At 44.1% G+C, this 23,409-nt stretch overlaps 2 pseudogenes; both read left to right on the top strand.

Moving 5' to 3' along the window:
• Nucleotides 1-4,030: 4,030 nt before the first annotated feature.
• LOC119328006 lies at nt 4,031-6,557 on the top strand (annotated as a pseudogene).
• Nucleotides 6,558-11,307: 4,750 nt separating this feature from the next.
• On the top strand, nt 11,308-13,451 carry LOC119331402 (annotated as a pseudogene).
• The last annotated feature ends 9,958 nt before the right edge of the window (nt 13,452-23,409 follow it).

Below are 23,409 nucleotides of genomic sequence, written 5' to 3'. Positions count from 1 at the left end.
TTTATTTTCATTTTGATTTTAGTTCTTATTTAATTTTATTTCCTCTTTAAGGGTAGTACTAATGCCACCAATTAATAACTTCTTACAAAATTTTATTTTGCAGAAATTCCACTACTACGTGTTTATCCTTGCATATTATAAGAAGACGTAATTTCTGTGTAAATTGTATGCAAATTTGTAATTGTTTTTTAATTTTTCAGTTTCTTTCTTTTGGAAGGGTAATATCAATGCCACTAATTCAGTCTTCCTTAGAAAACTTCATTATTTTGATTTTTGTTTTCGTTTTCTATCTTCTGGAAAGATAATACCATTGCCACTAATTCATTCTTTCTTAGAAAACTTCATTATTTTGATTTACTTTTAGTTTTATTTCATTTTGTATCTTATTCAAGGGTAATACAAATGCCACTAATTTTCTTTCGTCTTATAAAACTTCTTTTTTGCGGAAATTCTATATGCTTATAATCTTATTCTTGCATATTGTAAAAAGTACATTTTCCTAGTAAGTTGTGTGCAAATTTTGCCATTATTTTTATTAATATTTTTTAATACTTAATGGGTACATACCTATGCCATTAACTCATTCTTTCTCAAAAAAAACTTCATTATTTCGATTTATTTCTAGTTTACATTTCATTTTGCTTCATTTTTAAGGGTAATACCAATGCCACTAATTCATTCATTCTTAGAGAACATTCTTTTGAAAGTACCACTATCACATGCTTATTCGTGCATATTATAAAAAAGCACATTCTTTGTGTAAATTATGTGCAAATTTCATCGTTATGTGTTTTTTCTTCTTTTATGGTAATACCAATGTAACTAATTGATTTTGTCTTTAAAAAATTCATTTCTTATTTCTTATTTTAATTTTAGTGTATTAGTATGGGGGGTATAAGAAGGCTCGATAAAGTAGAAGGTTTTATGTTATAGTTGAGTAATATTATTTTCCTTTAAAATTTTGTAATTTTTTTCTTCAAGGTTAATGTAGTTCCATGATTCATTTTCCTTTACAAAGAAATGTTGTCTTCTTCGTTTAAGTTGAACTGGCAAAATGTCTTCTATTTAGGAACAGAGGAAGTATCAGATATCTATCGGACATTTGAAGCAAAAGAAGAAGAACAAAAATAATCTCCACTGATTAGCCGGTCGAAATTATACTTAATTATATAGGCGCATATACATGCATAGTTAGTACATCATGCACACACTTGTACTACATGCATCATTGGCCCACAAACCGGCGCAGAAAAGCAGCGGACGTGCATGCTAGTCAAAACGCGCACATGCATGCAGATGGGCCGGTCCCTCGTAAGGCAATAGACAAAATCGACTGAACAAGAATTTGGGTAAGTCATTTTTCGTTGTAGATGAATGTTCTTTGTCCATCTGATCTAAAATAAACGGCAGATCAAAATGTGACTTGTCAAAATTCTAAATTCAGCCGCCTAACGTCTAGCCGGTCCCCAGACTTAATAGCAAAGTGCGCGTCCGTTGCAATGGATCCAAATGGACTACATATGCATGTTTACCAACTTGAAAAAAAAATCACCCTATTTTTTTACTGGAATACATTCCTCTTAGCAAAAATAAATAAGTACTAGTAGGCGGATGCGCGGCGGCATGTCGCGCCTGTGCTTGAGCTTGTTGTTGATTTTTTGGTTAATGTTTTTGTTTGAAAACTTGAGTAAAGCTAGCAAAGAATAAGAAGAGTGAAGGAGGTGGTGTGTGGAATCTGTGAAGACTGTGATGAAAAAGTGGTGGATTATATTGTCTGGTTGGAAGGTACATAGCTGCAAATAGTGGGAAAATGGTTTTGGTACATGTAATACAATAACATGAAACTGATCATCAGTTAGCGGGAACTAAAAATAACATAATCATCCGAACTGTAATCTTATTTTGCGGTGCGTTTGTTGAGATCCGGTGAATTATGGATTTATGATCTATTGATTTGATTAAGAAATTGCCCTACTCATGGTTTAAGTTTATGGATGATCATAAAAAAATTTATTGGATTGAATTTTGCATCTAGAAATCTTTTAGATTCTACCGCGGGAGTTACTTTTATGAAAATTACATTTGAAGAAGCTATTAAACTCCTAGATAATATTATGGCTAATTACTCTCAGTGGCATACCGAAAGATTTTCTATTAGTAAAAAGTGCATGCGATTGAAAAAATAATAATATTTTGAGTGAAAATTTTAATATTTGATGCGAGGTGGTGCTCAGGCTGCGCTGAATTCGTCTCGCTGCCCCTCTTCCGCAAAAAATACCCTCTTCCTGCTCAGGCCCGCGTCCCCTCTACTGCCGGACCTCAATCTCCCCGCCCCTTCCATTCTCTCTCCGAGCTCCCCTTCCGCCGCGTCGAAGCTGCACACGGGGCTCCCCCGCCGTCGCACGCTGCATCGCCTCCACCGCGGCCTCTGCATCTTCACCCGCGACGCTCTCCCTGGCGGCCGCCATGCGGCGTGGTGGAAGGGAATGCCAGCGGAGAACCGGCACCCACTCTTCCTTGCGCAGTGGTCGCTGGTCCTGGTAGTGAGGGGCAGATGTTCGACGAAATGCTGGACAGATGGAGCGGCACTTCTGGACGCTGGTTGTGTTCGATGAAAGGCCCAGCAGAGGAGAAGCTTACTGAAGCACTCGAGGAATCAATGCAAAGTCTTGGCCATTAGTGATTCGGGAGACGATGCTGAGCTCAGCTCGACGGCATGCTTGACAGGAGGCGCGCATGTACAGCCGGATGGTTCGAGCTGCAGACATGTACTTCAGAACGGAGGGAGTATGTATCCAGTGGCATAGGACTGAATCAATGCAAGGGCTTCATGTATGTATCCAGTGACATAGGACTGAATGCTTGACAAAAGGCGTGCATGTACAGTCGGGTAGCCGGTCGCACATGGAGCCTGCCTTGCCGCCATGGAGTGAAGGAGTGCTGGGCTCCTTTTGGTGGCTCGAGAGCGTTGCATTCGGTGAAGATGTTTAGTGCTGCAGAGTGCAGACATGTGTATCCAGTGGCTGTTTTACATGGACTGGTAGCAACTGGAGACACAGTTGAATCGGTTGGTCGACACAAGCAGCTACATTTGGAAGTTGGGCCACCACCTCTCCTAAAGTCTGTGTTCGTCTTCTATCAGTCAGGCAAGTTGTCAAGAGAGATTATTATAGAAACAGGAAGGGGGGCGTCTCTTTTTTAGATCAATGCAATTCCAAAGTTTGTCATCCAATCATGATTTGGAATTGAATCCTAAGATTCTATGAGAAACAACGGAATTCGTATTTAGACCCATTTCAGTTTTCTTGGTGAGTTGTATTCCAGCCCAATGCTCTCCAGTTCATACATCCAGACAGAGCCCAAGTTTCAACTCAAGATATATAAGCCTGATTGTTTTTTTTTTCAATGTTCACAGTTTTGTTTTTCAAAACCTAGAATGTGGGTTCGGGCGTGCACCATTGTAAATATGCTTATTGACCTAGAAAGTAGCATGTTTATATTCAACATGCTATCATATTATCGACTGTGAGAACGAATCAGTGAAAGGCTACATGTATCTATTGATGCGGAGGCCGGGTTTTTACACTCTTTTAAACTGTGCTCCTGATACTTGTATCTTCCGCCAGCGGTAGGAACCGAGATGGGTCAGTTGCAGTTCTCCGACCACTAATTACCGACGAGTTCCCTTCTAATAGTTTACCCATCTAGCTAGCCAGCGAGTCTTCTATCTGCTCTGAATTATTTCCTTGTGATTTGTCCATACAAAGGATTCCAAATTGAGTATTAATATTTTGTGCACGTGCACTGTTTCTCAAAGTCCAATGCGTGATAGGCGTGATCGAGACTGAAAGATATTGCAGACAAGTTTCTGCGTTGGCTGAGCCCCATGGTGATCACGACCTGCCAAACTCTCCACAGGCACCTCAATCATTCACCCGCACTGCACAGCCCAATCTGTGAAGACGGGAACTAACTCAATCTCTCATCTCTCTCTGTGTATATATCCAGCTGCCCAGCGTGCTCCACTGTCTTCTCCAAGAGCGCAACAACAATGGCGCCTGATCTTAACCCCTCTCCAGAACTCAAGCATGCCCTCCTGTGGTCTGTACCACTACTCATCATAGCTCCCACGGTGATCTTCTTGTACATGCAAGCTGTTGGCAAGAAGAAGAACGCCATCCGTCTTCCTCCGAGTCCCCTGAGGCTGCCAATCATAGGGCATCTGCACCTGATGGTGCACGAGCCCCACCGGTCGCTGCAGAGGCTGGCCCGCAGCCTCGCCCCGGTCGTCCACCTGCAGCTCGCGTTGCGGCCATCGTGGTTTTGTCGCCTGAGGCTGCCAAGGAGGTGCTCAAGACGCACGATGTCCATTGCTGCAGCCGACCCTCATCACCAGGCAAGTTCAGAAACATTTAGAAAAATAATGAAGATTCTGTAAACATCAACAATTGTTTGAAAATATATTCGTAAGTAAATAAAGTTGCATACTAACTCATTGTTGTTTGTGCTGGAATGGAATATCATCATCTATTTGAATCTTTCAGGTGCAAAATTAATTACATACGGCCAACAAGACATCGCGTTCTCACCATACAACGCAAGCTGGCGCGAGAGGTGCAAGCTGTTCGTCTCAGAGCTTGTAAGCAGCAAACGCGTCCAGTCCTTTGCTCACGCACTAGAAGCTCAGGTCGGCGAGCTGATCCAATCACTCTCACTACGGTCTCCGCCGACGGAGCCCGTCAACCTCAACGAGACCCTCTTCACGCTCATCGACGGCTTCATCGGCACGGTGGCGTTCGGGAGCATGAACGGCGCCAAGCTCATGAAGTACGCCAAGTTCCAGCAGGTGTTCAGCGAGGCCATGATCGCCCTTTCCACCTTCTCCGTGCAGGACTTCTTCCCGGCGTTACCGATGAGCCGGTGGTTCGATAAGCTCGTCGGGCTGGAGGCGCGATACCAAAGGATATTCCTAGAGCTGGACTCGTACTTCGAGATGGTGCTCAGCCAGCATATGGATCCTGGGAGGGTGAAGCCTGACAAAGATGACCTTGTGGATGTGTTGATCAGTCTATGGAAGGGGCAAGGGAAGGTCACAAAGGACCACCTCAAGGCTCTTCTAATGGTACTAAACCTGTTCTTCTCTGAAGCTAACACTGCATATACATTTTCTTATACTTTTTTAGTAATGATAGTGTGGTTACATATTCTTTTGATTAGGATACATTTATCGGTGGCACGACGACGAGCTCGGTGACATTGTTGTGGGCTATGTCTGAGCTAATCAAGAACCCGACGGTGATGCAGAAGGCACAAAGAGAGGTAAGGAGTTTGGTTGGCGGCAAACAGAGACTAGTGCAGGTTGACGACCTCTCTAAACTCAACTACCTGAAGATGGTCGTCAAAGAGACACTGCGCCTCCACCCGCCCGCGCCGCTGCTCGTCCCTAGGGAAACCATGGACCATGTGAAGGTCCTTGGGTACGACATCCCCGCGAAGACAAGGATCTTCGTGAACGTGTGGGCCATGGGGAGGGACCCTGCCTGCTGGGAGAAACCTGAGGAGTTTTACCCGGAGAGGTTTGACGGCATGGACACTGATTTCTATGGATTGCACTACGAGCTCCTTCCGTTTGGCGCCGGGCGGCGGATCTGCCCTGCTATCCCCATGGGCGCCACAATCGTCGAGTTCACGCTTGCTAGCTTGCTGCATTCGTTCGACTGGGAGTTGCCTGACAGCATGAGGAAAGAAGACGTGAGCATGGAAGGGACTGGCAGACAGGTTTTCTGTAGGAAGACTCCTCTTTGTCTTGTTCCATCTGTTAATACTGGCTAAAGCATGAATTTAGACTATGAAACCACATCTTGTATTTTCTAAAGGAGATAGCAGTATTTCTCGCTCTTCCCTTTAGTATTTAAAATCTGAAAAAAAAGTTGTCACATGCATGTTTCACTAATGAAAATACTATCTTTATGACTTAATAATCTGTTTAATTACTTTGTCAACTCTAGCACATATGTAAAATCTGAACATAAAGCTTAAACTATAAAACACCCTCCAACTTATTTGCTTGCAATAATGTGCTTTTGCTTTCTGATACAACTTCTAATAGTCTATTATTGCACATGGTGCTGATGCATGCTTCTCAATAATGTAATTGGGTTCTTCAGCTGGTAGCTTACCGCTGTAGTATGGAGGAAACTTTGGAAATTACACTTCTAAAATGTTGCTTAGGCTAGTTAGTATTCGAAGCTAACAGCTTTTCGCCACCGTTACCGCCTCTTCCTCTTCCCCAAGGTGAGTTTCCCCATTTTCTAACCCTAGAATGCATGGATGTGTGTGGTATAGATAAAGAAATGGATGGATGGATTTATGCTTGCTCATGTTAGATAAAGAAGGGCATGTTAGAGAAATGAATGGGTAAATGCATTGGATATGCATATAAAGTATTAGGGCTTAGATGAGTTGATGGATCAAATCTGAGATGACTGCTTAGATGAATACTGAGATGGATTTCGTTTAACAATGAATTCATGGATGTTATTTTGCACTCGATTCACAACTCTAATGATAAGGATGCTTATCATCTATTGATATACTCCCTCTGTTCCTTTATATAAGGTGTATTTGTTTTTTCAGAAGTCAAACTAGGCCATGTTTGACCGAGATTTTGGAAAAATATATCCATATCCATAATACAAAATTTATATCATTTGAACCATCATGAAAAGTTAAGTGGTTTCATATTTCATCGATTTGGTATTCCATATGTTGTTGGTTTATTTCTCTAATCATGGTCAAACATTCAAATGGTTGACTTGCACGAAAAACAGTACACCTTACATTCTGGAACGGAGAGAGTAGATAGCAAGTATCTTGAGGCCTCAAGTTACAATCTACTCAGAAGGGGTCCAAGGGGATCAAGATCTATCCATATCTACTTGACTTTCTATTCCTTGTGTCTCTGCTTCTCAGTGTATGGCTATATGTCGGAAAGTCAAGAATCAAGAATTCAAGATGGCTATATGAATTAGAGTATAGTAACATCTCAGCATTTTTTTAACGTGTGCAAGAAATTGTAGGAAAAGGTTAGAAAAGGATGGAATTATGTCCATTCACCTAGTTCGTAAATAGACATTTTCCAAGGATCAATGATTCCACTTAGCATAATAGTAGTTGATATAGTAAAGTGCATAAAAGATAGGCTGGACGGTGTACTAGCTTGGTTTGGCTGGCAAATTTATTAAACAATATACTCCTTCCGTCCCATAATATAAGAACGTTTTTGACACTAATATTTAGCCATGTCAGATAGTTGTATATTTTTGGTTAAAAATAGTTACCTATTCTGGAGTAGCAAAATTTAAATAAGGTACTCCCTCCAATCCATATTACTTGTCGCTCAAATGGATGCATCAGGCAACCATAAACTAAAAGGTCAGAGATATAAATATACGAGAGAAACTATCCTATATACACAATGGTCTGTCCTTCATAGCATGTATAGCTGCATAAAAACAATCATTTCTAGTTCATGTCATAAATTGAACGTAAGAGGAATTAACTATTCATACTGATGATCAAAGGTGCATGGCAATAAGTAGTCATACAAAAGAAAAAAGAAAAAAAAAGTTGCAATATTATACTCCCTCCGTTCTCAAATATAAGTCTTTCTACTGATTTCAACAGATGACTACATACGAAGCAAAATGAGTGAATCTACGCTCTAAAATATGTCTACGTACATCCGTATGTTGTGATCCATTTGAAATGTTTAAAAAGACTTATATTTAGAAACGGAGGGAGTAGTATTCTGGCATCTCACAGTGACAGCTGCACATCTCTATCGACGGTGCTTTGAATGTCAAGATTAGGGACCTGGTCATTGCTTCTTTGCGTATGGGAAGTACCAATTCCTTTCTATGAACCATATACTGATTGGTTGGAGTAGTAGAGGTATCAGTGGTATTCATTTCCCTCATTGGTTGGACCAACGACTAGAAGTGCCACATGAAGAATTTGGCAGCCACATGCACAGGAATGAGCCCACGGTTTGGAGGATTTGTATAGGAATAAGGATTTCGAAGGTAAATTTCCTGTAAATGCATTTAGTTGGTAGGAAATGCGTGCAAGAATTTTGTAGGAATACTATTCATTTTCTGTGTTTTTAGAAAAACCTACATATTCATTCAAATCTTTTTTTTATGTAGGAACAAGGCAAGACAAATCTTTAGAATGGCAAGTGCCAATCCTATCAACTTTAGATACTGTTTCTAAATCCTACCTTTTAGATTCCCCCAGACTGAATGAGGCCTAAGACTTTGTTGGCCAAGAAGGAGACTCTTTTGGATCGGGCATTGCCGCTCTTGCACATGCAGACCAATTATGGATGATTTTATCTACAATGTACCACATCATCATTAGACTTAATTGGTGATGCCACACATCACAGCCTATCAATTTGAATGTTAACTTCTCGAGAAAAAGTTGCATGTTAAACTTATTCATACTATTACCGTCGCTCTTACCACATTGTATTGCCATATAAAACGCTAGGAATAAAGAAAATGATTTGTCTAAACGTGCCACAGACTAACATTTTTTGGGGCGGCTATTGAGTTGTTTGCCAAAGTCTTCGCTGTGAAAAGGACCAGCGTCATGTGGTGTGATTCTTTTTAGGGGTAAAAGAGGGCCTTAGACGGGTGAAAATGACCGCGTGGGATAATCTGTCGCCCGCGTGGGCGATGCTACCATTATTTTATTTTATTTTTGCAAAAAGATCAAATTTATTGTAGAGATTCATCGAAAATACAAAACACCTCAAACATAATACTCCCTCCGTTCCTTAATACAGAGTGTATAGTTTTTGGCATGGAAATTAAAGAACGCATGTCGAGGAAAAATTTCCTAAGTTTTGGGCGAGATTACACCTGACTAATTGACATGAGAAAATAGAGGAGCTTGCCTAATATAAGGAAATGCAGTCAAATCCCTAAAAACATTATCCAGACGAGTGGTGCAACGCAATACACCTTATATTTCGGACTTTTTCTCAAAAATCTATGCACCTTATATCAAGGAGTAGAGGGAGTAAAAATTATATCGAGGTCCATGGACCATCAAACGATCATTGCCGCCGCCAGAACGAGCCGCCGACGCGTCGATATCGCCGCTTCTATACCGGAGCCGGCCTGACCTTGCCGATAACAACCAAAAAGCCTTCATACACGTGTCCCAAAGCACGATGTCTGAGCACACTTCTTAGTCATTGTATATACATGTTTTTTTTACTATCTACTGTAGGGCAAGAACCCTGCAGTCAGGAGTCAGAACTCAGGACTTGGGGTGCTACTAAGGGCAACTCTAACGTGCCGACATAAACAGATGATGTTTTGTCTGCGTTTTGTTCGTTTGAGTCGGCTGGAGGCGCGTTGTTCGTCCACGTCCGCCAAAACCTGGCCGGTGCGTCCAACTGCCCGACGCATTTCGTCCACGTGTTTGATTTTTTGACAACTTAATTTAATTTAAATTTAGGGCCAAGGGCTATAGTTCATGTCAGCGGCCATAGTTCATGTCGGCATGCTTGCCAGGGGCTAAAAATACGCCACAGTTCATGCTGGCATGCTTGCCAGCACACAAAAGGGTCATAGTTTATGCTGGCACGCTTGCCAGAACACAAAAAGGTCATAGTTCATGCATCTTAGACATGCCGGCGCATACGCCGGCATACAAAAATGATGGCACTCTTGGCCATAGACCATCCATTTAGCTCGAGCATCACCTTTTGCTTCTTCTTAAACCAAACCTTTCTCCTCGGCGACACTTTGCTCAAGTCCACCTTCATGATCTCCTCCTCCTTCGCTATGAATGTTAGTGCCAGCTCTTTTGCTTGGGTTTTGGCATTGATTGCCTCAATCTCGAGCTTCTTCATTTGGACGTTCTCCTCGATCTCGAGTTTCTTCTTTTGCATCTCGTTGTAGGCCTTCATTTGCTCCTCTTTTTCTTGGCGCTTCGTCTCCTCCCATGCATCCTTTTGGGTCATCATGCTTTGCCAAGTTTCTTGCAAGGCGAATGTCTCCGCATCACGCTTGCAAAAACGTTTTATATTATGGGATGGAGTGAGTATTTGATAAACTGTTAAGGAAGTAGCAGTTAAGCTATGTACGTCAATCAATCTACCAACATCACGATCACTTCATCTTTTGGGCGGCCGACGCCGCATGATTAGAGGAGGATTGGGATTTTGTAGGGCTTGGAGGAGGATTAGGTAGGGGCGGCTGGCGACTACCGCGTGTTTGTGATATTTTCCGGTGGTATTAATGAGTAATCTCTTCATTTTAAAGTTTATCTAAGCTAAGGGTCCGATGTTTTTCATTATCAAGAGAATTTTTATCCTATTCTTTTGTTCGGTTAGCCCATTGACTACTTTTTCAATATATAATAGATAGATCGCGGGATATACCCATTAGCACACGGTGACTTAATAAACTTTTGAAATTAACGGGTGAATTTAATGAAAACAATGTATAGCAATATATAAATAAATATTGGTGCCCTATAATCTGTGAGGGCCACCATGCTAGTTTAGAACAAATAATAATAATGCTTTTGGGTTTTTTTTCTTCTCGCCCACACATAGCTTTGGTCTTGTATGACTTCGCTACGTGTCGGCGTGTTTTTCTGTGTGTCGGTATTGACTGTGTGCATTCTAACTATGCAAAGGTCGGGTGTGTGCTCATAGTGTTTCTATCCTCTTGATGCTTCATTTTGAGCTAATAAAATCCATCCTTTATCGAAAAAACAATAGGGTGTGGCTAGGTCTCAATCGACTGAGATTTAACCAAGTCTAAGTCAAATGACATAACATGCAAGAGAGAGAAAAAAAACCTGAAATTTTTTTTTTACACTAATCTCAATGTAAAATCTCATAGATAAGAGACTTCGTTAAGTCTTAGTTGAGTACTAAGACTTAGCAAGACTGATAATAATACCATAACAATACCTTCCGGCCTACTGTCGTCTTTTGCTAAAAACGAAGAGAATGACGACACGCAGTAGGGTCCTTCCCTATTGTCTTGTAGGTGAGCGAGGGAAGCAACCGCGAAGCTGGGGTTGACGAAGCATTTTTTGCTAACAGAAAAATGAGTATGACAACACAATCACGAATTGTCAATCCTCCATGGTCATCTCAAATATTCACATGCATTGCACAGCCCAATCAGTGAAGACGCACACTCTCCCCATCTCTCCGTGTCTATATAACCATATATCCAGCTGCCTACTGTGCCCCATTGGCTTCTCCAAGAGCACAGCAGCAAGAATGGTGCCTGATCTTGTGAACCCCTCTCCAGAACTCAAGCATGTCCTCATGTGGTCAGTACCACTACTCATCATAGCTCCTACGGTAATCTTCTGGTACCTGCAAGCTGCTGGCAGCAAGAAGAACCCCATCCGTCTTCCCCCGAGCCCCCTGCGACTACCCATCATAGGGCATCTGCACCTCATGGTGCACGATCCCCACCGGTCACTGCAAAGGCTGGCTCGCAGCCTAGGCCCCGTCATCTACCTGCAGCTCGGCGGCGTCGCCACTGTCGTGCTTTCGTCGCCGGAGGCGGCAAGGAGGTGCTCAAGACGCACGATGTCCATTGCTGCAGCCGGCCCCCCTCGCCAGGCAAGTCCTTTCGCTGGCTACCAACTCCTTTTCATATGTTCACCCCTGTCTGAGTACAGGTGGTTTTCACTTTCAGCGAGATTTTGACGAAATTCACTGAATTTCAGTAATTTCGGTAGACACTGAAATATTTACCTTATGGCCAAAATATTTCAGTAGTACACAGGAATTCAAATATATTCAAAATTAATTTCAAGAAATTCAAATAGTTAATTGAATTCAAGTGAATATTTCTACCTTTTGGCTGAAATTTAAACCGAAATCACTAAAATTTACTGAATTTCGGTGATTTCGATTGGTGCTGAAATTTTTCTGAAACTGAAAACCTAAAGCTAGTAGTATTGAATTCCAGGCGCGAAATTGATGACCTACGGGCAACAAGACATCGCCTTCTCTCCGTACAACGTGAGCTGGCGCGAGTTGATCCAATCTGTCTCAGAGCTCGTGGGGAGCAAACGCGTCCACACCTTCTCTCACGCACTAGAAGCTCAGGTTGGCGAGTTGATCCAATCCCTCTCACCGATGACGGAGCCCGTCAACCTCAACGAGATCCTCTTCACGCTCATCGACAGCTTCATCGGCACGGTGGCGTTCGGGAGCATGAAAGGCGCCAAGCTCATGAAGTACGCCAAGTTCCAGCGGGTGTTCAGCGAGGCCACGGTGGCCCTCTCCGCCTTCTCCGCACAGGACTTCTTCCCGGCGTCGCCCATGAGCCGGTGGTTCGACAAGCTCGTCGGGCTGGAGAGGCGGTATCTTAGGACATTCCTGAGGATAGACTCCTACTTGGAGACGGTGCTCAGCCAACATATGGATGCTGGGAAGGTGAAGCCCGACAAAGATGACCTTGTGGATGTGTTGATCAGTCTTTGGAAGGGGCAAGGGAAGATCACAAAGGACCACGTCAAGGCTCTTCTAGGGGTACTAACTAAACTGTGAAGCTTCTCAACTGCATTTACATTTTCTTATACTTTCTTCTTTCCAAAATAAGTGTGGTTGATTTCGTACAGTTTTATACTTCCTCCGGAAAGAAATATAAGAGTGTTTCTTTACGGAAGGAGTACTGAATTTATACTAAATCGGTGACAATTATTTTGGGACTGAGGGAATGTTTTTAAATAGAGAATCCTAATTAATGTGCTTTCATATGCTTTTGATGGATGCATTTATCGGCGGCACGGCAACGAGCTCGGTGACATTGTTGTGGGCTATGTCCGAGCTCATCAAGAATCCGACGGTGATGAAGAAGGCACGGGCAGAGATAAGAAGTTTGGTCGGCGGCAAACAGAGACTAGTGAAGGCGGACGACCTCTCTAAACTCAAGTACATCAAGATGGTCGTCAAGGAGACGCTGCGACTGCATGCGCCGGTGCCGCTGCTCGTTCCTAGGGAGACCATGGACCATGTGAAGGTCCTCGGCTATAATATCCCCGCCAAGACAAGGATCTTCGTGAACGTGTGGGCTATGGGGAGGGACCCTGCCTCCTGGGACAAACCAGAGGAGTTTTACCCGGAGAGATTTGACGGAGTTGACACTGATTTTTATGGGTCACACTATGAGCTCCTTCCGTTTGGCGCCGGGCGGCGGATCTGCCCTGCTATCCCCATGGGAGCCACCATGGTGGAGTTCACGCTTGCTAGCTTGCTGCATTCGTTTGACTGGAAGGGACTGGCAGACAACTATTGTGTAGGAAGACTCCTCTGTATCTTGTTCCATCATTTTATACTGGCTAAGAGCATCTCCAACCAATGATGTACATGTATAAATAATCAAATTTTACATCACCAAGACCAAAAAATAATGCTCCAACATATAGATGCAAAATTTACTCCATATTTGCTTCACATGTAAAATAGTGCACTTGGTGATGCAACTTTGCATCACCACGCCTGAGCAAAATGCAGGCGGTCGCGTGCATACCCACAACTGTCGCGCGGATACTCCCGCCCGCCCGGCGGCCGCTGGTGACACCTCGGCCGTCCTCGCCATCGGAGTCGTGGTCCTTCCAGCAGCGGAAGGGTGCAAAGGGTCGTGGCAGAACTGATTGGCGCTCACGTGGCGCTTGCGGCACAGCCAGTCGGCTGCCTTCGCTGCTTGGCACGGGCACTCGGCCGTGTCGTCTCTGGTGGCAATGGTTGGCCACGGACGCCGCCCCAGCTCGGCCGCCCTTGGCCATTCTCTTGCCGAGGGCACATGGGGCACGCTCGGACTAGGACAACCCTATTTTGAAGAGTTGGTCACTGATCCGGTCCTGGCATTGGGCGGAAATCTAGGCGGTGGTCCGGGTCCGGTCCTCGACCAAGGCCAACACGAGGTCGAGGTGTTGAAGACCGGTTTGAAAGGCAACTAATCCCTGAGTAGTTTTGGTAATTCTTAACAATATATAGCTCATTGGACTGATATTCTTTCAAGATAATCATTTCAGAAAGTTCAATGATTGGCATGGCATGGACTAAAGGATGTGGACCCCTCAAAATGCTAAGGACACATATTGGCAAAAGCTCGAGACTCTACATTTTGTGAACGTCTGGCAGAGCAAAGCTGATGACTACTCGATAGTTCAGTGTGCCATGCTTTACGGCTTAGAATCGGGACTTCAAAGACCTTTTGAACATCATGGAGCATATGAGATGTTCCAGGAGTTGAACTTAATATTTCAAGCAAATGCCCGAATTGAGAGATATGAAGTCTCCAATAAGTTCTATGGCTGCAAAATGGAGGAGAATAGTTCTGTCGGTGAACATATACTCAGAATGTCTGGGTACCACAACAACTTGACTCAACTGAGAGTTAATCTTCTTGATGATAGTGTCATTGACAGAGTTCTTCAATCACTGCCACCAAGCAATAAAAGCTTCGTGATGAACTATAATATGCAAGGGATGGATAAGACAATTCCCGAGCTCTTCGCGATGCTAAAGGCCGCGAAGGTAGAAATCAAGAAGGAGCATCAAGTATTGATGGTTAACAAGACCATTAGTTTCAAGAAAAAGGGCAAAGGGAAGAAGGGAAACTTCAAGAAGAATGGCAAGCAAATTGTTGCTCAAGTGAAGAAGCCCAAGTCTGGACATAAGCCTGAGACTGAGTGCTTCTACTGCAAAGGGACTGGTCACTCGAAGCGGAACTGCCCCAAGTATTTGACGGATAAGAAGGATGACAAAGTAAACAAAGGTATATTTGATATACATGTTATTGATGTGTACCTTACTAATGCTTGTAGTAGCGCCTAGGTATTTGATACTAGTTCTGTTGCTAATATTTGCAACTCGAAACAGGGGCTACGGATTAAATGAAGATTGGCTAAGGACGAGGTGATGATGCGCGTGGGAAATGGTTCCAAAGTCGATGTGATCGCCGTCGGCACGCTACCTCTACATCTACCATCGGGATTAGTTTTAGACCTGAATAATTGTTATTTGGTGCCAGCGTTAAGCATGAATATTATATCTGGATCTTGTTTGATGCGAGACGGTTATTCATTTAAATCAGAGAATAATGGTTGTTTTATTTATATGAGTAATATCTTTTATGGTCATGCACCCTTGATGAGTGGTCTATTTTTGTTGAATCTCGATTGTAGTGATACACATATTCATAATATTAAAGCCAAAAGATGCAAGGTTAATAATGATAGTGCAACTTATTTGTGGCACTATCGTTTAGGTCATATTGGTGTAAAGCACATAAAGAAACTCCATGTTGATGGGCTTTTAGAATCACTTGATGCTTGCGAACCATGCCTCATGAGCAAGATGGCTAAGACTCTGTTCTCTGGAACAATAGAGTGAGCAACTGACTTGTTGGAAATAATACATACTGATGTCTGTGGTCCGATGAGTGTTGACGCTCGCGGCGGATATCGTTATTTTCTGACCTTCACAGATGATTTAAGAAGATATGGGTATATCTACTTGGTGAAACATAAGTCTGAAACATTTGAAAAGTTCAAAGAAATTCAGAGTGAAGTGGAAAATCATCGTAACAAGAAAACAAAGTTTCTATGATCTGATCGTGGAGGTGAACATTTGAGTTATGAGTTTGGTCTTCATTTGAAACAATGTGGAATAGTTTTGCAACTCACGTCACCTGGAACACCACAGCGTAATGGTGTGTCCGAATGTCGTAACCGTACTTTATTGGATATGGTGCGATCTATGATGTCTCTTACTGATTTACCACTATCATTTTGGGGTATGGTTTAGAGACGGCTGCATTCACGTTAAATAGGGCACCATCTAAATTCGTTGAGACGACACCATATGAAATGTGGTTAGCAAGAAACCTAAGCTGTCGTTTCTTAAAGTTTGGGGCTGATGCTTATGTGAAAAAGCTTCAACCTGATAAGGTCGAACCCAAATCGGAGAAATGTGTCTTCATAGGATACCTAAAGGAGATTGTTGGGCACACCTTCTATCACAAATCTGAAGGCAAGATATTCGTTTCTAAGAATGGATCCTTTCTAGAGAAGGAGTTTCTCTCGAAAGAAGTGAGTGGGGTAATTGTAACTTCTCCCGAATTGGAAAGTAGTTCATCACAGAAATTAGTTCCAGTGATTCCTACACCAAGTAGTGAGGAAGCTAATGATAATGATCATGAAACTTTAGATCAAGTTACTACTGAATCTCGTAGGTCCACCAGAGTACGAATTGCACCAGAGTGGTATGGTAATCATGTTCTGGATGTCATGTTACTTGATCATGACGAACCTACGAACTATGAGGAAGTGATGATGAGCCCAGATTCCGTGAAATGGCTTGAGGCCATGAAATCTGAGATGGGATCCATGTATGAGAACAAAGTGTGGATCTTCAAGAAGAAGACTGACGCTGACGGTAATGTTACTGTCTACAAAGCTCAACTTGTTGCGAAAGGTTTTCGACAAATTCAAGGAGTTGACAACGATGAGACCTTCTCACCCGTAGCGATGCTTAAATCTGTCCAAATCATGTTAGAAATTGCCGCATTTTATGATTATGAAATTTGGCAAATGGATGTCAAAATTGTATTTCTTAATGGATATCTTAAATAAGAGTTGTATATGATGCAACCATAAGGTTTTGTCGATCCTAAATGTGCTAACAAAGTGTGCAAGCTCCAATGATCCATTTATGAACTGGTGCAAGCCTCTCGGAGTTGGAATATACGCTTTGATAGTGTGATCAAAGCATATGGTTTTATACAGGCTTTTGGAGAAGCCTGTATTTACAAGAAAGTGAGTGGGAGCTCTGTAGCATTTCTAATATTATATGTGGATAACATTATTGTTGATTGGAAATAATACGGAATTTCTGGATAGCATAAAAGGATACTTGAATAAGAATTTTTCAATGAAAGACCTCGGTGAAGCTGCTTATATATTGGGCATCAAGATCTATAGAGATGAATCAAGATGCTTAATTGGACTTTCACAAAGCACATACCTTGATAAAATTTTGAAGAAGTTCAAAATGGATCAGTCAAAGAAAGGGTTCTTGCATGTGTTACAAGGTGTGAAATTGAGTCGGACTCAATGCCCGACCACTACAGAAGATAGAGAGAAAATAAAAGTCATTCCCTATGCCTCAGCCATAGGTTCTATCATGTATGCAATCCTATGTACCAGACCTGATGTGTGTCTTGCTATTAGTTTAGCAGAGAGGTACCAAAGTAATCCAGGAGTGGACCACTGGACAGCGGTCAAGAACATCTTGAAATACCTGAAAAGGACTAAGGATATGTTTCTTGTTTATGGAGGTGACAAAGAGCTCATCGTAAATGGTTACGTCAATGCAAGTTTTGACACTGATCCGGATGACTCTAAGTCACAAACCGGATACATATATATATTGAATGGTGGAGCTGTCAGTTGGTGCAGTTCCAAGCAGAGCGTCGTGGCAGGATCTACGTGTGAAGCGGAGTACATAGCTGCTTCAGAAGCAGTAAATGAAGGAGTCCGGTTGAAGGAGTTCTTATCTACGTGTAATACCTAGTGCATCGGGTCCAATGAAAATCTTTTGTGACAATACTTGAGCAATTGCCTTGGCGAAGGAATCGAGAATTCACAAGGGAACCAAACACATCAAGAGACGCTTCAATTCCATCCGCGATCAAGTCAAGGAGGGAGACATAGAGATTGGCAAAATACATATAGATCTGAATGTTGCAGACCCGTTGACTAAGCCTCTCTGACGAGCAAAACATGATCAGCACCAAGACTCCATGGGTGTTAGAATCATTACTATGTAATCTAGATTATTGACTCTAGTGCAAGTGGGAGACTGAAGGAAATATGCCCTAGAGGCAATAATAAAGTTGTTATTTAAATTTCCTTATATCATGATAAATGTTTATTATTCATGATAGAATTGTATTATCCGGAAACTTAGTACATGTGTGAATACATAGACAAACAGAGTGTCTCTAGTATGCCTCTACTTGACTAGCTCGTTAATCAAAGATGGTTAAGTTTCCTGACCATAGACATGTGTTTTCATTTGATGAATGGGATCACATCATTAGAGAATGATGTGATGGACAAGACCCATCCGTTAGCTTAGCATAATGATCGTTTAGTTTTATTGCTATTCCTTTCTTCATGACTTATACATGTTCCTTTGCTATGAGATTATGTAACTCCCGAATACCGGAGGAACACCTTGTGTGCTATAAAACGTCACAACGTAACTGGGTGATTATTCTCGGAGTCCTCGTCCACGTCCTCGACTTCGTCCTTGTCCCTCTTCCTCTTGGGCGATACTTCTTTGCTTGAACCGCACACTTGGCTCTTGCTCTTCATCCAACCCTTGTAGATATTGAAACAAAGGTAGCCATCCATTGCAGCGTAGTGGATGTGGTCTATATCTAGTACAGTCCAGTGCCATGCACGATGAAACGTGTGTGGAGCTTTCTTCAGTTCACCGTACATAGGATGAACCATGGCTTCTGCCAGGGTCAGCATTGAAGACTGATCAAGGGAGGGCACCAGCCCTTCCTTCTGGAGGTCGAAGGGGTCGCCTACAATGAGGCCTATCCGGCCCAGGATTTCCTTGTCGTTCCTAAAGTCTACAGTAATGAATTTGACTCGGTCGCCCTTGAGGAAGTCTTTAAATTCCTCGCACTCAACGTCGGCATGGCATATGTGGTAGACCAAGCATAAGTCATGCACGCAAACCTGGATCACGATGGGCTTCTTCTTCTCTGCCTCCTTTAGTTTCTCCTCGCTTCCCAAGACTGCGGTGTACTCAACATCTAGCCCAGCGACCCACTCATCATTTGAGTTTTTGAACATGCGTTTGAAGCGAGCAAGGCATTCTTTCACCATTGCGGAAGAACGGGTGTAGATGACGTCGAACTCATCGCCGGTGATGGTTCTAACCTTGTACTCACCGCCGATCATGGAGATTTGGGACGCCATGGATTTGGGAAGAGGGTTAGGATTAGTGGAAGTACCGTAATGTGAAAGGACGGGACGACTAGGAGCGGTTTATCGATTGTAAAAATGTCGAGTGGGGGCGCGTGCGAATGGCAGGGTAGTGGCTTGCCTGGTGGATAAATGGATTCATGCACAGTACTATGGGTGCCCAATTAGATGTCATGTCTACTCGACGCCCAATTAAATGGCTTTCGATGTCATGTCAAGCGTCGGGAAAATTACAGGTGATACGAAGTTTTCCATTCTCCCATGATACGGGCTTCCGAGAGCCCTTGGATCTGAGATCGAACGGTTGCATGGCGTGATTCTAGACCTATGGGTGAATATCCTATCCTGGAGGGTTATTCCGCAAATTTTCAGCAACTTAGCATGCGACCGTTCGATCTCAGATCCAAGGGCTGCCAGCAACCCGTATCATGGTCGCGCCTACCACGACCGTCGCCTCGCTCGCACGGTCGCGCCCTTGGAGATTTAACATGGTGCGTTAGGCTATGTGATGTTGGCATGTCATACATAGTCATCACTTAGTCACTCATATAACAAGGTTAGCTATAAGGTTGGCTATGGGAGTATTTTTTTGTTTATTTCTCTCTATCTATTTCTTCGTAGTATTTATTGCATTTGCCAAGGAGTGACCTCTTCCAATGAAATGGTGCTTAGATGAGGTGCTATGGGCATTAAATGGCTTAGCAACTCAAGTCCCCAATGCATAGGTGCTTAGTTTTTTGTTGCTAAGTTTGCTTTATCTAGGTACACGCGCTTATCACCGTTTCTTCTTGGGGTCACCAAACTAGTCCCTCTCTTCTTAATTAACTTGCCACATCAGACTTTATGCCTATGTGGTAGGCTTAGCACCTATAGGATCAACTACAATAGTGGGCTATAAGCCCTCTTTACATGGCATTTTTGCATATGTGGGGGAAAGAGACAAGGAAAAAGTGGAGGAGTGGGCTCTCAAGCAAGAGCCATCCTCTACATGGTAGAGCATCGGGAGAGGCACCTGTATGGAGGTGGTCAAGAATCGGGAGACTCAAGCCGGTCGTAGTGCCGCAGTTAAAATGATAATGGCAAGTCAAATCACCAGACCCCACCCGTCCAGCAGTAACTCACTGTCAAATCACACAGCCCTACGTTTGCAGCAGCCTACTCCCTCATCTTCTCGCGTCTCTGTCGAACCGACTAGGCGGAACTGCCTCGCCTACCGCGTGGGAAAAGCCCCGCCCTCGACTTTTAAATACTCCCTTCATTCCTAAATATTTGTCTTTCTAGACATTTCAAATGGACTACCACACATGGATGTATGTAGACATCTTTTAGAGTGTAGATTCACTCATTTTGCTCCGTATGTAGTCACTTGTTAAAATATCTAGAAAGACAAATATTTAGGAACGGAGGGAGTAGTACAGTATACTAATTTTGTATCCATGGATTGCGCCATGGAGCAAAGCCTCAAGAAAACGGCGGCACACATGTATGGAGTATACAACACGCCTGTCGCGTTCGCGTCGCACCCCAGACGGTCAGTCGGTCTGACACGCCGCTCTCCGAATGGAACGCGCGTCATATTGCGTTTGCAAACACATGTGGGACCGCAATTGAGAACCGACCATAGGCACACTGCCCGGCCCCGCATCAGGTGAGTTGATAGAAGTACATACGTTGGTACCTGGACGATCCCTGCAAGACACGGAAGATTAGTTCGTCCATGCATGTGACCAGACTCCAACAGACACGCCTGGATTGGGTATCGTCTACATATCGTGCAGGCTGTGTTGTACAGGGTTGTAGTTCTGGTGAGAAATCTAAAAAAAGATTTCTTGTCATCTCGCAAAATTAGGTGTCATGTGCTTCGGATCACCGCGAGGGTTAAACAGCGACAACTGAGTTGGGCTAGTCATTGGGGGCACATGCACGAAGACTACTTGGATGATGTAATGCCCCAAGACCGACGCTCCAGACGGCTTCCATGTTTTTCATTGTTGTCATGTGTTTCGTTTGTCTGTTGCTTTCATCATTGCATCATGTGCATTGCATCATGTCATCGTGCCTTCATTTTTTTCAAAGCTAACTAAAACTCAACCAATTAAATTGTATGGATCTTCGGTTCATTTAAATCGAGGGAATTCACATGGTGATTCTCTTTATAACATATCCTCCCGATATTAGGGAGCTATATTAAATATTCCATTAGTTGGGAATTAACCATAACACACCTGCAATATTCCCCATGCCTTTTCTACTTCTAGTGGGACGTCAAAATCTTGCCCAATAATTCTTTTCCCTTTTACCGGGGTTCCTTCAAAAATCCGAACATTTATGGACCTTCCTTTTACCAAGTCCCAGTTCAAACTCATTTGAATTAAATTCAAATGAGTTTGAATTTATATCTTTCAATCATGCCATTTCTATTTTTCTCGGGTCAGACTCATTTTGTGAGTCCGGGAAATTTATCCGTGTGTCGAACTTTTTCCCCTACCCTCCTCTTTCTTTTTCTTCTCTTGAATTATTTTCTGCTTAAAAAAATAATAAGAGAAGGGAAGAAGAGAAAGCCAGCCCAACTGGGCCTCTCTGACCCAACCCAGGTCGGCCTCCTCTAAGGCCTCCCGCAGCCTCCTAGGTCCTCTAGCTAGGCCTCTGGCCACTCCTTTTCTCTACTGGGCCGGCTTCTAAGGCCCAGCCCGCGCGCCCCCAACCCTAGGCCCCGACCTCTCCCTCTCGTTCCTGTGCCCGCCGCCACACCCGCATCGCTCGAGCGCATCTCTTCCTCCTCTCGCTCTCTTCCTCACACGCCAGGAGGAGCGCCCGCGGTCCTCTCCTCCACCTCGCGCCACCCACCTACCTCCGCGCATGCAGCCAACGCCAGGAGCTGATCCCCTCGCTCGACCCCGCTCTCCTTTCCCCTGCATCGCCGCCTCGCCTCCCCTTCGCCACGACCTCACCTCGCCCAATCCCTGCGCGCCTCCTCGTCCGCCGCCAGGTCGAGCTCCTCCGCCGCCGGTTCCTTGGTCGTCGTCGGAGGTCGTCCATGGAAGCCGCGGCCTCGGTTTCTTCTCCGTGCTGCTCCCTCCAGCGCCGCCTCCTCTGCGTCTTTCCCCGCGCACGAGCCCAACGGGAGAGGAGCTCCCCGAAGCTGGCGCCGTGCTCCTCCAACACCTGGCCTCGACTGGAGTCGCCCCTGTCAGCAACCAGCACCACCACCAGGATGCCCTCTCCTTTGCCCTGCGCAGGAGCTCGCAGCCACCACCATGCGCCGCCATGCCTCCCCTGCAACTGCTCTCTGGCAGCCTATTCGACCTCCTCTGCCCCGCTGGCCTCCAGCGTTGACCGAGCGCCCGCGCAGCCGCATGCGTGGTTTGCTTCTGCTGTAAGGCCCAGCCAGCGCCTTGTCAGTCTGCCTCCGCTCAAGCTGTCGACCATCTCCTGCGGCTGACCACCACCATCACCACCTTGCTGCTGGCATCCTTGTGTTGTTTTGTGTTGGATCGTCAAGGCTGGCAAGATCAACTACAACGGCGCCAAGTTCCACCATCGATGACCTTTTTGGGATTCGCCAAGTACCCCACCGGCAAGACCGATGCCCGAACGACTTCATACTAAGATGGCAAGGTCCTCTCCGATAAGTGTATGACTACATGGTGGCGTGTCAAGTACCTCTACCGCCATCTCCGAACCGTGGAGAGAGGAGGTGGTTGCAATGGAGAAGAGGGAGAGGCGAGACGGTGGTTTTGGAATGGAGATGATGGAGAGGAGAGGAGGTGGTTTTGCAATGGAGAAGAGGGAGAGGAGCGTGCGGCAGCGATTTAGGATTGGACGAGAGGGCCGGCGCGCTGTGACTGGATCAAAATCAAAATCAATTTACCCTTCAATTAAGAAAGCGACTCCACATTAACTAGTCTTCCTTTTATTCTGGGTCATGATTGACCATGATTTTCGCAAATAAAATATATGTTATACGTTGCAAAAATAATATAATTTGAAAATACATTCAGATACGAACCAAACGATATTGGTGACATGCATTCACATTTTGCTTGTCAAATACAGTATGTGGTCAAACTTTGACCCAAAATACGCAAAACAAAAAAATACTTTCAAGACCAGCGCCGCTCTTTCACTCTTCTCCTCTTAAACCACCGCCGCTCCTCTCCTGTTCCAATCTAAATCCAGCGCCGCTCCTCTCCTCTTCCATTTCAAAACCACCGCCCTCCTCTCCTGTTCCAATCCAAAACCAGCGTCGCTCCTCTCCCGTTCTAAACCAAAACCAGCGCTGCTCCTCTCCTCTTTCATTCAAAAACCACCGTCGGTGAGTGAAGGTGCTGTGGAGAAGTAGAT

The sequence above is a fragment of the Triticum dicoccoides genome, chromosome 7A (genome assembly GCF_002162155.2).
Source record: "Triticum dicoccoides isolate Atlit2015 ecotype Zavitan chromosome 7A, WEW_v2.0, whole genome shotgun sequence".
Lineage (NCBI taxonomy): Eukaryota > Viridiplantae > Streptophyta > Magnoliopsida > Poales > Poaceae > Triticum > Triticum dicoccoides.
The sequence above is the reverse complement of the archived record's forward strand: the minus strand, read 5'-3'. Positions and strand labels throughout refer to the sequence as shown.